This window comes from Festucalex cinctus, chromosome 2, assembly GCF_051991245.1.
Source record: "Festucalex cinctus isolate MCC-2025b chromosome 2, RoL_Fcin_1.0, whole genome shotgun sequence".
Taxonomy (NCBI): domain Eukaryota; kingdom Metazoa; phylum Chordata; class Actinopteri; order Syngnathiformes; family Syngnathidae; genus Festucalex; species Festucalex cinctus.
The window spans coordinates 41,904,908-41,917,974 of record NC_135412.1 but is presented as its reverse complement, the minus strand read 5'-3'; the positions used below and the strand labels follow the sequence as shown (position 1 = coordinate 41,917,974).

The 13,067-nt window shown below is 43.8% G+C and overlaps 1 protein-coding gene across 1 annotated transcript in view; it reads left to right on the top strand.

Annotated features, from left to right (window-relative positions):
* Nucleotides 1-13,067, top strand: part of dcp1a (decapping mRNA 1A) — a 131,342-nt gene that overhangs the window by 116,852 nt on the left and 1,423 nt on the right. The window lies entirely within an intron of this gene.

Here is a 13,067-nt window from a genome sequence, read left to right as displayed (position 1 = left end):
ACTTTTTTGTGCGTCTCGGGGTGCTACACGTGCCTGCCAATTTTCGTTGCTCTAGCTCAAACGTGCCGGGCTTGGTTATTATTTTTCTACGCTAGGGGGCGCTATAGAGTCGCGTTGTTATGACGCCTTCATAATATCAAATTTTTCGCCGGGCCCGAAGAGTGCGCAAAGTTCGGTGAGTTTTCGTGAATGTTTAGGTACCCAAAATCGCGATCGTTTGCGGAGAATAAAGAAGAAGAAGAAGAAGAAGAAGAATAACTTGAGCTGCGAGCAGCTATAAAGGGCCCTCGCAGCCCGGGCCACATTGGGGTCCTTGCACGTTGGGGTACTTGCACGTTGGGGTACTGGCACGTTGGGGTACTGGCATATTGGAAGCAAAATTTCTTTGAAAATGGCATAATAAACGTTTACATGTAGAATATTTTTTTGCCAGTGTGTGTGTCAAGCTCAACGGGTTTTGGTGATTGTTAAGACCTGCAAAAATCAGCGTCCTTTTTTATTTTTAGGCAATGAGTTGCCCTGATTGGTATTTTTTTGTAAAAGTGTATATACACATCATCGCTCGTTGTACTCATTGCACAATGTTACTTTTATTGTCCAAAGGGACAATCAAAAATGAATACAACAAAATGGAAACGTACATACGTTTGGATCGGTGTGAAGCCAGTGAACAATTTGAGTGGTGGAAACTAAAAGAATATTCATAAATGACTTAGTTATCACACTTAGAATGATTGTACATTTTTTGTACAAAATACCGTATGTGGGGTATTTTTTATTTTTTTTTATATAAGCCTCAAGGGCTAGGTGGCGCTGTATTTATAACTGAATGTTGTCATAGAGATACCTTCAGGCCTTGATTATAAGCATACATGTCAAGTGTGGGATTTTTTTTGGAGCAGGTACCGTGGAGTTATGAAGCATATCCTTCATTCACGATATTGCTTTTAATGTCCATAGAGGCTATCAAAAATAAATAAAAATATATATATGTTTGGATAAGTCTGATGCCAGTGAACATTTTGAGTGGTGGAAACTAAAAGAATATTCATAAATGACTTAGTTATCACACTTAGAATGAGTTTACATTTTTTGTACAAAATACCGTATGTGTGGTATTTTTTTTTCATGCCTCAAGGGCTAGGTGGCGCTGCATATATAACTGAATGTTGTCATAGAGATAACTTCAGGCCTTGACGATAAACATACATGTCAAGTTTGGGATTTTTTGGAGCATGTACCGGGGAGTTATCAAGCATATCCTTTTTCATTGCGAAACACAAATTTTGATGCCCCGCCCTCATCATATAGTATGTTAAAAAGTCAAAATTTTTCCCCCTGTCGTTGGCTCAGGTCTTGACATGGTCCAGGCCAAGTCTTAACTCAGTCGGATGAAACGTATAGGAGAAGTGGGCAAAAGTCTGCCCCCTGTGAATGTGCAAAAATCGTCAAAAATGGGACATTCAAAAATTCGTAGCTCACTTCCTGTTCATTTTAGCATATGGGTACAAGAGACTTTTTTTGTAGGTCTTGGGCTCCCTCATACACCTAAAAATATTCGTCGTTCTTGCTTAAACGTACAACCGGGGCTGCTTCGTTAAAAATTTCGAGGGGGCGCTATTGAGTCATTTTTGTAAAAATAGCACAATCAACAATAAAATATTGCTCATTTTACCAGGCCAGATGTGTGTGCCAAGTTTCAGGAGTTTCTGTGCATGTTTAGACCCTCAAAACTGGCGTTGTTTTCTTGGCGAACAGCGCTTAGCCACGCCCACAGCAATTCGCGAAAACTCACAAACTTCGTGTTGTGACATCATGAAGGCCGAAACCCTCATCTGAGCAAATATGAGGTAGGTCCAGTTAACGTGTTTGGAGAAAAACGTAGAAGAAAATTCGTAAGAAAAAAAATTGCCACTAGGTGGCGCTATCAGTTAGATGAAATGTAAGTTAGTAGATGTCTTTAGAGCTGGACTCTCATCAAATGTGTGAAATTTTGAGAAGATAGGATCATCTCGGTCAAGTTAATGCAGCTTTTATTGTCACGAAAAATCTTCAGACTTTGCGTCACCGTAGCGGCCACGCCCTTTGGCGAAAAGTTACAATATTCGGTGTGGGGCATCATCAACATCTTAAGCCTTTTCTGACCAATTTTCAACTGGATCCCTTCAACGAGCTCAGCACAGTAGCTAAAAACGTAAAGTATGACATTTATTGTAACCACTAGGTGGCGCTATATGTATAACTGAATTTTGTCATATAGATGATTTCAGGCCGTGACTATTACGTTGCCTGAGAAGTTTGAGATTTTTTGGAGCTTGTACATGGGAGTTATTCAGCATTTGCTCTTTCTGGACAAATGAAATTTTAAAGGCAATATTTGATGCCCCGCTCCCGTCATATAGTATTTCGAAAAGGCAAGACTTTTTGCCCAGCTGTTCTCTTAGGTCTTGAGATGATAAATACCAAGTTTGAAGTCAATGGGATGAAAAATGTTTGCATAGGGGGAAAAAGCATGACCACAGTGAATGTGCCAAAATAGGCCAAAATTGGACATTAAAAAATTCATAGCTCACTTCCTGTACATTTTAGCTACATGGTCCCAATAGACTTTTTTGTGCGTCTCGGGGTGCTACACGTGCCTGCCAATTTTCGTTGCTCTCGCTCAAACGTGCCGGGCTTGGTTTTTATTTTTCTATGCTAGGGGGCGCTATAGAGTCGCGTTGTTATAACGACTTCATAATATCAAATTTTTCGCCGGACCTGAGGAGTGTGCAAAGTTCGGTGAGTTTTCGTGAATATTTAGGTACCCAAAATCGCGATTGTTTGCGGAGAATAAAGAAGAAGAAGAAGAAGAAGAAGAAGAAGAAGAAGAAGAATTTTTACAAAAACAATAGGGACCTCGCAGCGGTCGCTGCTCGGGCCCTAACTAGAGCTGCGAGCAGCTATAAAGGGCCCTCGCAGCCCGGGCCACGTTGGGGTCCTTGCACGTTGGGGTACTGGCATATTGGAAGCAAAATTTCTTTGAAAATGGCATAATAAACGTTTACATGTAGAATATTTTTTTTTGCCAGTGTGTGTCAAGCTCAACGGGTTTTGGTGGTTGTTAAGACCTGCAAAAATCAGCGTCCTTTTTTATTTTTAGGCAATGAGTTGCCCTGATTGGTATTTTTTGGAAAAGTGTATATACACATCATCGCTCGTTGTACTCATTGCACAATGTTACTTTTATTGTCCAAAGGGGCAATCAAAAATGAATAAAACAAAATGGAAACGTACATACGTTTGGATCGGTGTGAAGCCAGTGAACAATTTGAGTGGTGGAAACTAAAAGAATATTCATAAATGACTTAGTTATCACACTTAGAATGAGTGTACATTTTTTGTACAAAACACCGTATGTGGTTTTTTTTATATATATATATATAAATGCCTCAAGGGCTAGGTGGCGCTGTATTTATAACTGAATGTTGTCATAGAGATACCTTCAGGCCTTGATTATAAGCATACATGTCAAGTGTGGGATTTTTTTTGGAGCATGTACCGTGGAGTTATTAAGCATATCCTTCATTCACGATATTGCTTTTAATGTCCATAAAGGCTACCAAAAATAAATAAAAATATATATATGTTTGGATAAGTCTGATGCCAGTGAACATTTTGAGTGGTGGAAACTAAAAGAATATTCATAAATGACTTAGTTATCACACTTAGAATGAGTTTACATTTTTTGTACAAAATACCGTATGTGGGGTATTTTTTTTTTATGCCTCAAGGGCTAGGTGGCGCTGCATATATAACTGAATGTTGTCATAGAGATAACTTCAGGCCTTGACGATAAACATACATGTCGTTTGGGATTTTTTGGAGCATGTACCGGGGAGTTATCAAGCATATCCTTTTTCATTGCGAAACACAAATTTTGATGCCCCGCCCTCATCATATAGTATTTTGAAAAGTCAAAATTTTTCCCCCTGTCGTTGGCTCAGGTCTTGACATGGTCCAGGCCAAGTCTTAACTCAGTCGGATGAAACGTGTAGGAGAAGTGGGCAAAAGTCTGCCCCCTGTGAATGTGCAAAAATCGTCAAAAATGGGACATTCAAAAATTCGTAGCTCACTTCCTGTTCATTTTAGCATATGGGTCCAAGAGACTTTTTTTGTAGGTCTTGGGCTCCCTCATACACCTAAAAATATTCGTCGTTCTTGCTTAAACGTACAACTGGGGCTGTTTCGTTAAAGATTTCTAGGGGGCGCTATTGAGTCATTTTTGTAAAAATAGCACAATCGCCGATAAAAAATTGCTCATTTTGCCAGGCCAGCTGTGTGTGCCAAGTTTCGTGTGTTTCTGTGCCAGTTTAGGCCCTCAAAATTGGCGTTGTTTTCTTGGCAAACAGCGCTTAGCCACGCCCACAGCGACTCGCGAAAACTCACAAACTTCGTGTTGTGACAGCATGAAGGCCGACACCCTCATCTGAGCAAATATGAGGTAGGTCCAGTTAACATGGTTGGAGAAAAACATTGAAGAAAAATCGTAAGAAAAAAAATTGCCAGTAGGTGGCGCTATCAGTAAGATGAAATATAAGTTTGTAGATGTCTTTAGGGCTGGACTCTCATCAATTGTGTAAAATTTTGAGAAGATAGCATCATCTCGGTCAAGTTAATGCAGCTTTTGTTGTCACGAGAAATCTTCAGACTTTGCGGCACCGTAGCGGCCACGCCCTTTGGCGAAAAGTTACAATATTCGGTGTGGGGCATGATCAACATCTTAAGGCTTTTCTGACCAATTTTCAACTGGATCCCTTCAACGAGCTCAGCACAGTAGCTAAAAACGTAAAGTATGACAATTATTGTTACCACTAGGTGGCGCTACATGGATAACTGAATTTTATCATATAGATGTTTTCAGGCCGTGACTATTAAGTTGCCTGATAAGTTTGAGATTTTTTGGAGCTTGAACATGGGAGTTATTAAGCATTTGCTCTTTCTGGACAAATGAAATTTTAAAGGCAATATTTGATGCCCCGCCCCCGTCATATAGTATTTCGAAAAGGCAAGATTTTTTCCCCAATTGTTCTCTCAGGTCTTGAGATGATAAATGCCAAGTTTGAAGTCAATTGGATGAAAAATGTTTGCAAAGGGGGAAAAAGCATGACCACAGTGAATGTGCCAAAATAGGCCAAAATTGGACATTAAAAAATTCATAGCTCACTTCCTGTACATTTTAGCTACATGGTCCCAATAGACTTTTTTTGTGCGTCTCGGGGTGCTACACGTGCCTGCCAATTTTCGTTGCTCTAGCTCAAACATGCCGGGCTTGGTTTTTATTTTTCTATGCTAGGGGGCGCTATAGAGTCGCGTTGTTATGACGACTTCATAATATCAAATTTTTCGCCGGGCCTGAGGAGTGTGCAAAGTTTGGTGAGTTTTCGTAAATGTTTAGGTACCCAAAATCGTGATCGTTTACGGAGAATAATAATAATAATAATAATAATAATAATAATAATCCGATCGAAAAACAATAGGGACCTCGCAGCGGTAGCTGCTCGGGCCCTAATAATAATTCGAACGAAAAACAATAGGGACCTCGCAGCGGTCGCTGCTCGGGCCCTAATTATAATAAGAAGAATTCCTACAAAAACAATAGGGCCTCGCAGCGGCACCGCCGCCGCCGCTGCTCGGGCCCTAATAATAATAAGAATTCCTTCAGGAACAATAGGGACCTCGCAGCGGTCGCTGCTCGGGCCCTAATAATAATTAGCATATGGCACCAACATGCTTTTTTGTAGATCATAGTCTGTTACATATGTGTACCAATTTTCATAGCTCTAGGTTAAATGTACCACCGGCAATGCTTCGTTAAGTAAGAATTTTGAAACTGTAAATTTGATGCCCCGCCACCGTCATATAGTATGTCAAAAACTTTTGATTTTTTACCATGATGTTGTCCCAGGTGTTGAGATGGTACAGCCCAAGTTTGAAGTCAATCGGGTTAACCGTGTAGGAGAAGCGGGCAAAAGTATGACCCCTGTAAATGTGCAAAAATTGGCAAAAATTGGACATTTAAATACTCATACCTCACTTTCTGTCTACTTTAGGGTACACACTTCAAAGAGGTTTTTGTTCATTGGGATGTGCTACAGGTGCCACACAATTTTCATAGCCGTCGGACAATCGTAGCGGGACAGGGATCCGTTTAACCAATGTAGGTGGCGCTACAGAGCCATTTTTCTGTTATCATGTATGGCGACTTTAAAATATCCAATTTTTCGCCAGGCCCGATCTGCGTGTAAAGTTTGGTGAGTTTTCGTTCATGTTTAGTGCCTCAAAAATGTGGTTGTTTGCGGAAAAGAATAATAACAAAGAAAAAGAAGAATAATAATAATAAGAAGAATTCCTTCAGGAACAATAGGGACCTCGCAGCGGTCGCTGCTCGGGCCCTAATAAGAAGAATTCCTACAAAAACAATAGGGCCTCGCAGCGGCACCGCCGCCGGTGCCGCCGCTGCTCGGGCCCTAACTAGAGCTGTGAGCAGCTATAAAGGGCCCTCGCAACCTGGGCCACGTTGGGGTATTTGCATGTCGGGGTACTGGCATGTTGGGGTACTGTTTCATAGGAAACCGTCTAAATTCTAAATGTTTTTGACATGCTTTGTGTTTGCAAAGTTTCATGGAAGGCCAAAAATGATGCACAATTAAAATAAAATCAAAATGGATTGGCACATGGCTATAGAATAATTTTTGGAAGTATTAGGCTGATAGGTATGCCTCCCAATATTCACACATCTAGCTGAACCATATAATCGGATATACTTCATAAAAATATCTAGAAGGCGTTATTGAGCCATTTATTACAAATTGCACAACAAATTATAAAATATTCATGTTCGTGAGAGATCTGATCTGTGTGCAAAATTTTGTGAGTTTTTGCCCATGTTTAGACTCTCTAAAAAAAAAATTCCTTGCAAACAATGCATCGCTACAGCAAAGGCGTGTGACAAAATAAAAAAATTCAATAACTTTTCATCTTAAATATCTTAAGATGAAACATGCCAAAGAATGAAGATGATGTGATAAGTTTTGCAGAAAATATGACCCCTATAAAAGGCCCCAAAAAGTGGCTACAAATACCAAAGTAAATCAAAATGTCAGACTTCCTGTTTGGTTTAGCATATGGTTCCAACAGACTTTTTTTGTACATCATGGGCTCTTATGTATGCCTCCAAATTATCATAGCTCTAGGTGAAACGTACAACCGTGAATGCTTCGTTAAAGAGGAGGGGTTTTTTTTAGCACAAAATGGGGGACTTCCTGTTGGATTTAGCACATAGCACCAAGAGACTTTTTTTGTACATTGTGGGCTATTACATATGTCTACAAATTTTCGTAGCTCTAGCTGCTTCGTACAACTGGGAATTCTTCCTTAAGAAGAATTGTTTTCCTTTGCAAACAAGTGCATGCCACGGCAACAGCGTGCGACGAAATAAAAAGCTTTCAATAACTTTTCATCTTCAACATCTTAAGATGAATCACACCAAGTTTGAAGATGATGGGATAAACTCTGTAGGAGGAGTTCGTTAAAATAAGACCCTATGAAACGGCCAAAAAATGGGAACATGTTACAAATTAAATCAAAATGGCGGACTTCCTGTTAGGTTTAGCATATGGTTCAAAAAGAGTTTTTTGTACCTCGAGGCCTGGTACATATGTCTTCAAATTTTGGTAACTCTAGGTAAAACGTACAACCGGGAATGCTTCGTTAAAGAGGAGTCTTTTAGCTCAAAATGTGATGCCCGGCCCCTGGGGGACTTCCTGTTGGGTTTAGCACATAGCACCAAGAGACTTTTTTTGTACATTGTGGGCTGTTACATATGTCTACAAATTTTCGTAGCTCTAGCTGCTTCGTACAACTGGGAATTCTTCCTTAAGAAGAATTTTTTTTTTCCTTTGCAAACAAGTGCATGCCACGGCAACAGCGTACGACAAAATAAAAAGCTTTCAATAACTTTTCATCTAAAACATCTTAAGATGAATCACACCAAGTTTGAAGATGATAGGATAAACTCTGTAGGAGGAGTTCGTTAAAATAAGACCCCTATGAAACGGCCAAAAAAATGGCAACACGTTCCAAATTAAATCAAAGTGGCGGACTTCCTGTTAGGTTTAGCATATGCTTCAAAAAGAGTTTTTTGTACCTTGAGGGCTGTTACATATATCTTCAAATTTTGGTAACTAGGTGAAACGTACAGCCAGGAATGCTTCTTTAAGTAAGAGTTTTGAAACGCAAAATTTGATGCCCCGCCTCTGGCGGACTTCCTGTTGGGTTTAGCATATTGCACCAACAGACTTTTTTGTAGATCATAGCCTGTTACATATGTGTAGCAATTTTCGTAGCTCTAGGTTAAACGTACAACCGGCAATACTACGTTTAGTAAGAGTTTTGAAACTCTAAATTTGATGCCTCACCCCCGTCATATAGTAGGTCAAAATTTTTTGATTTTTTACCATGATGTTGTCCCAGGTGTTGAGATGGTAATAATCTTAGACTGTCAGATTTACTCTTTATTACAAAATCAATAAGACGACATCATTGTTTTAAAAACCCAATGATAGCCGCCACCCTGACTGCCTGGTGGAAGGCATTAGAAATTACAAACTCCCAATTGGCGCCCTGTGGGCTCTCTCCCATTTGGCATAACCCCGACTTTCAACTTAATAATCAGTCGTTCCATTTAAGCCTATGGGAGCAGAAAGGAATTACACACCTTCATCATCTTTTCTCAGATAATAAGTTTATATCGTATACAAACTTGGTCCAGAAATATGAAATAAAAAAGGGAAATTTCTTACATTATCTGCAAGTTAAAAATATGGTTAAGAAACAAATCCCAACACTTCAGGATACGCTCCAACTGCCTGTCTTAGCTAAAGATATTATAAAGCTTTCTCCAACAACAATAAAGAAAATATCAAAAATATATAAGTTATTTTTATACACAAATAAAACGTATTTACCGACTTTAAAATGGGAAAAAGACTTGTCTATAGTTCCGGAACCAGACTTTTGGACCCAAATCTGTGAAAATGTATTTAAAATGACCAAACAGACAAATTTGCAACTTATCCAATATAAGATACTTCATAGAACATATATTACACAATATATGATGAAAAAAATGGGACTCTCTGACTCCGACATTTGTCTCCAGTGCTCACAAAACACTGCCGATACTTATCTTCATGCTTTATGGTCATGTACTCCAGTGCTGCATTTCTGGACTAAAATCTTGGAAAAGCTCGCTGATATATTAAACTGTAGGCTTCCTTTATCTCCAAGATTGTGTTTACTAGGTGACTTAACAATAACTGAGCTACCATGTAAACAATCTCAATCTATATTTATAGCCCTTACTATTGCTAAAAAAAATAATCCTTGTCAATTGGAAAAATAAACAATCTCTAAATATCGACCACTGGTTAAACTTACTAATAAATTATATCTCAATGGAAAAAATCTCTGCCTTAAATAAAAATCAAGTATCAAGATTTAAACAAATATGGTCTATGTACATAGAATATTTTAATCTCAATTTGGCAACTTAATCCTGCCAAGATTCTGCCTGTTAACGAGAGCCACCACATCGTTACAACTTCTGTTTTCGCTGCTCCTGTATTTGGTATTTTGTATCTGATTGTTTTTATTTTTATATAGTCAGGAACCTAGTTGCTGCTAGTGGGCTCGAGCATACCACACTATACGACACTATACTCAATAACTCCTTAAGATCTATTTCTAGTGGGCACTAAGCATCAACACTTGGTGTTACTGCATGCTAATTAGTCAATTTTCTTGACGCCGTCCCCTGTGGTCGGGCGGGGGTGGTTCTGCCCCCCCCCCCCCCCCCCGTTGTCTGCTCGGCCGCTCCCTGGGCCCCCTGTGGGGTGCGGTGTTGGGGTGCTTCCCCTGGTGCCCGGGGCGGTGCCGTCCCGGCGCGATCCGCTGCTCCGTGCCCGGCGGCGCGGTTCGGGGTGGGTGGGCCTCCGGTGTGCCCCGTGGTTCCCTCTCCCCTCCCCCTTCCTCCCCCCCGTCGCCTCTCCCTCCTCGCCTCCTCCCGCCCATCCTCCTCTGCCTCCCGGTCCCTTTTCCCTTGTCGCCCTCCCTCCTCCTCTCCCCCCCCGCCTCCTGCCCTGCAGCCGCCCTTTCGCCTTCTTGTCGTCTTCTCCCCGCTTCCCCCGCCCCCCCCCCCCCCCCTTCCCTGTCTGCCCTGCGGCCCCTCCCCCTCCCTCTCCCTGGGCCTGGGGCTCCCTCCCCGGCCCGGGCGTCGGGCTCCGGGGGCCGGGCGAGGGTTTGGGGCCTGCCCCACTCCGGTATAACTCCTGGCGCCCCGGGCGGGCTCCGGTGGCCGGTGGGCTGTCCGGTAGCCCTGCTGCGCTGGCTGTCCGCCCATTGTGGTGCCGGGTGGATGAGGTGGGGGGCGGCAGGGGGTGGGGGTGCTGGGGGGCGGGCGTGTCACCTACACCCGCCGGGTTGGGTGAGGCCCCGCTGGTCGCTCCTCTTACTCACTTCACTAGCTTGCACTATACACTTTGTAAATATACACATAGGGCACACAACACATTTCTTGGTGGGGTGGGGAAGGGTGGAAACACCGTCTTCACCCTTCAACTCCCCTCCAATTTTAATGCACCTCACGTCCAAGGGGAGGGGTGAGTTGGGGCGGGGAGCCATCAGAGGGGATGGACTGCAGTGCCTGGCAGCGCTGTGGTCCCCCCCATTTGGGTCCCTGCCCCACCACTCTGTCCCTCCATTCCCTTTTTTAATGCACCACACATATACATATTCATTTTTTTGGGGGGGATACGGGTGTGTCGGAGTAGGGGAAATTTTTTCCCTCTGCTCCGACTCACCTGCTCCCAATTTTAATGCACCACACGCACACACTTGTATATACACTGGGTGGGGCCACATTCACGGTGTAAGGGTAGAGCTCGCCAGTCGGCGAGCTGGCGGACTCAGTAACAGGGTTAGGTGTCACTAGTACTCTGGCGTGACGACCGGGGCCTCTCCCCACCGGGCTCGGTGTTCTGGTGTTCCGCCTTCTCCCCTGGTGCTTCCTCCTCTGCTTCCCCCCTCCCGCCGCTGTGCAAATCTCGCGCGGCTGGAGGTGGGGTGGGCACATCTTCCCTCTCTGCGCTGCTGCCCGGTGCCGGTTTCCGGGGGGGGGTGGGGGGTTCTCGCGGGGGGCCGGGTTCGCGGGGGGGGGGGGGGGGGGGGTTGGCGGCCGTCGGGGGGGGGGCGGCTTGTTTGGGGGGGGGGGGTGGAGGTATGGGTGGGTGGGGGGTTGGGTGCTGGGGGTCGGGGTGTGTTCGGGGGTTTGGGGGTCGGGGGTGGTGGGGCCTGGGTCGTGGTGGATGGCGGGTTTGGGTGGGGTGCGGGGGGTTCGTGGGGGGATGGGGGCTGGGGACCGGTGGGGCGCTGTGGGGGCCCGCTGGGCCTCGTTCTGCGGCCTTGGGCTCGGGGGTGTGGGCCGGGGCTGGGGCGGGGGTGTTCCGGGTGTCTGGGTCGGCTCGCCGACCGGTGTCCGCTCGGGTGGCTTGGGGGTGGCCTTGGTGCTGCCGCGGCCTGGGGATTCCGGGGGGGGTGCTCGCTTTGCTGGACCGCGGTTGACGGCTTCTTTCTTTGGTGGTGGTCCTTATGCATGCCAGATCCGTCGCACCAGCATCTACTGAAACTCAACAGAAGTACCCTCTCCCTCCCACAGCCCCTTGAATCAGTTGGTGCTGGTGTCTGTGGTTCTCACTTTGCTTTATCTATCCTTCCCTCCTTCCTCTCTTTAGTTTTTCCTCTGGTCACTTGAGATCTTAATTTATTAGAAGTATGAGGTTTCTGGGGTTGGCATAAGACTCCGGTTTTGTAACCACGCAGGAGGGGTCTTGTTGGTGCTGGACTTCACTTTGATGGATTGGATGTACTGGCTTCTGTTGATCTCACTCTGCCTTATCGATCCTTCCCTCCTTCCTCTCTTTAGTTTTTCCTCTGGGCTCTTGAGATCTCGCTAAATTTGCTGGAATTTAGAGGCTTCCGGGGTTGGCGTAAGACTTTGATTTTGTAATCGTGGGGAAGGCAGGAGGTGTTTGGTCGGTGCTGGGTGTCGCTTTGATTTACCTTTCTTTTCTCTTTATTTCTTTTTTTTTCTGACCTTTTCTCTGGTCTCCTGACCATTTAAATCTCACGACTCTGGCGGGATTCTGAGGTACCTGGTTAGGGCGAAGGGTAATGGGATATTTATAAGGTTTTAGGTGAATGAATGAGTATAAATTTATACGTATTTGCACGCAAACGCACGCGCACGCACGCAAACGCACGCAAACGCACGCACGCACGCAAACGCACGCAAACGCACGCACACATACACACAAAAAAAAAAAAAAAAAAAAAAAAGAGCAATGATGACAAGACGTTGAATCGGTAAGACTACCGAATGAACAATTCTGAGCTCTTCAAAAAAAAAGAAAAAAAAAAAAAAAGAGATGGTACAGCCCAAGTTTGAAGTCAATCGGGTTAACCGTGTAGGAGAAGCGGGCAATAGTATGATCCATGTAAATGTGCAAAACTGGGCCAAAATTGGACATTCAGATGATCATACCTCACTTTCTGTCTATTTTAGGGTACACACATCAAAGAGGTTTTTGTTCATCGGGATGTGCTACAGGTGCCACACAATTTTCATAGCCGTCGGACAATCGTAGCGGGTCAGGGATCCGTTTAACCTATTAGGTGGCGCTATGGAGCCATTTTTCTGTTATCACCTATGGCAACTTTAAAATATAAAATTTTTCGCCAGGCCTGACGTGTGTGTAAAGTTTGGTGAGTTTTCGTTCACGTTTAGTGTCTCAAAAATGTGATTGTTTGCGGAAAAGAATAATAACAAAGAAAAAGAATAATAAGAATTCCTTGAAAAACAATAGGGCCTCGCAGCGGCGCCGCCGCTGCTCGGGCCCTAAAAAACAAGTTAGTGGGGGACTGACAACTATGAATCAAAATCTAGTGTGCAAATTCCCATAGTGGGATAC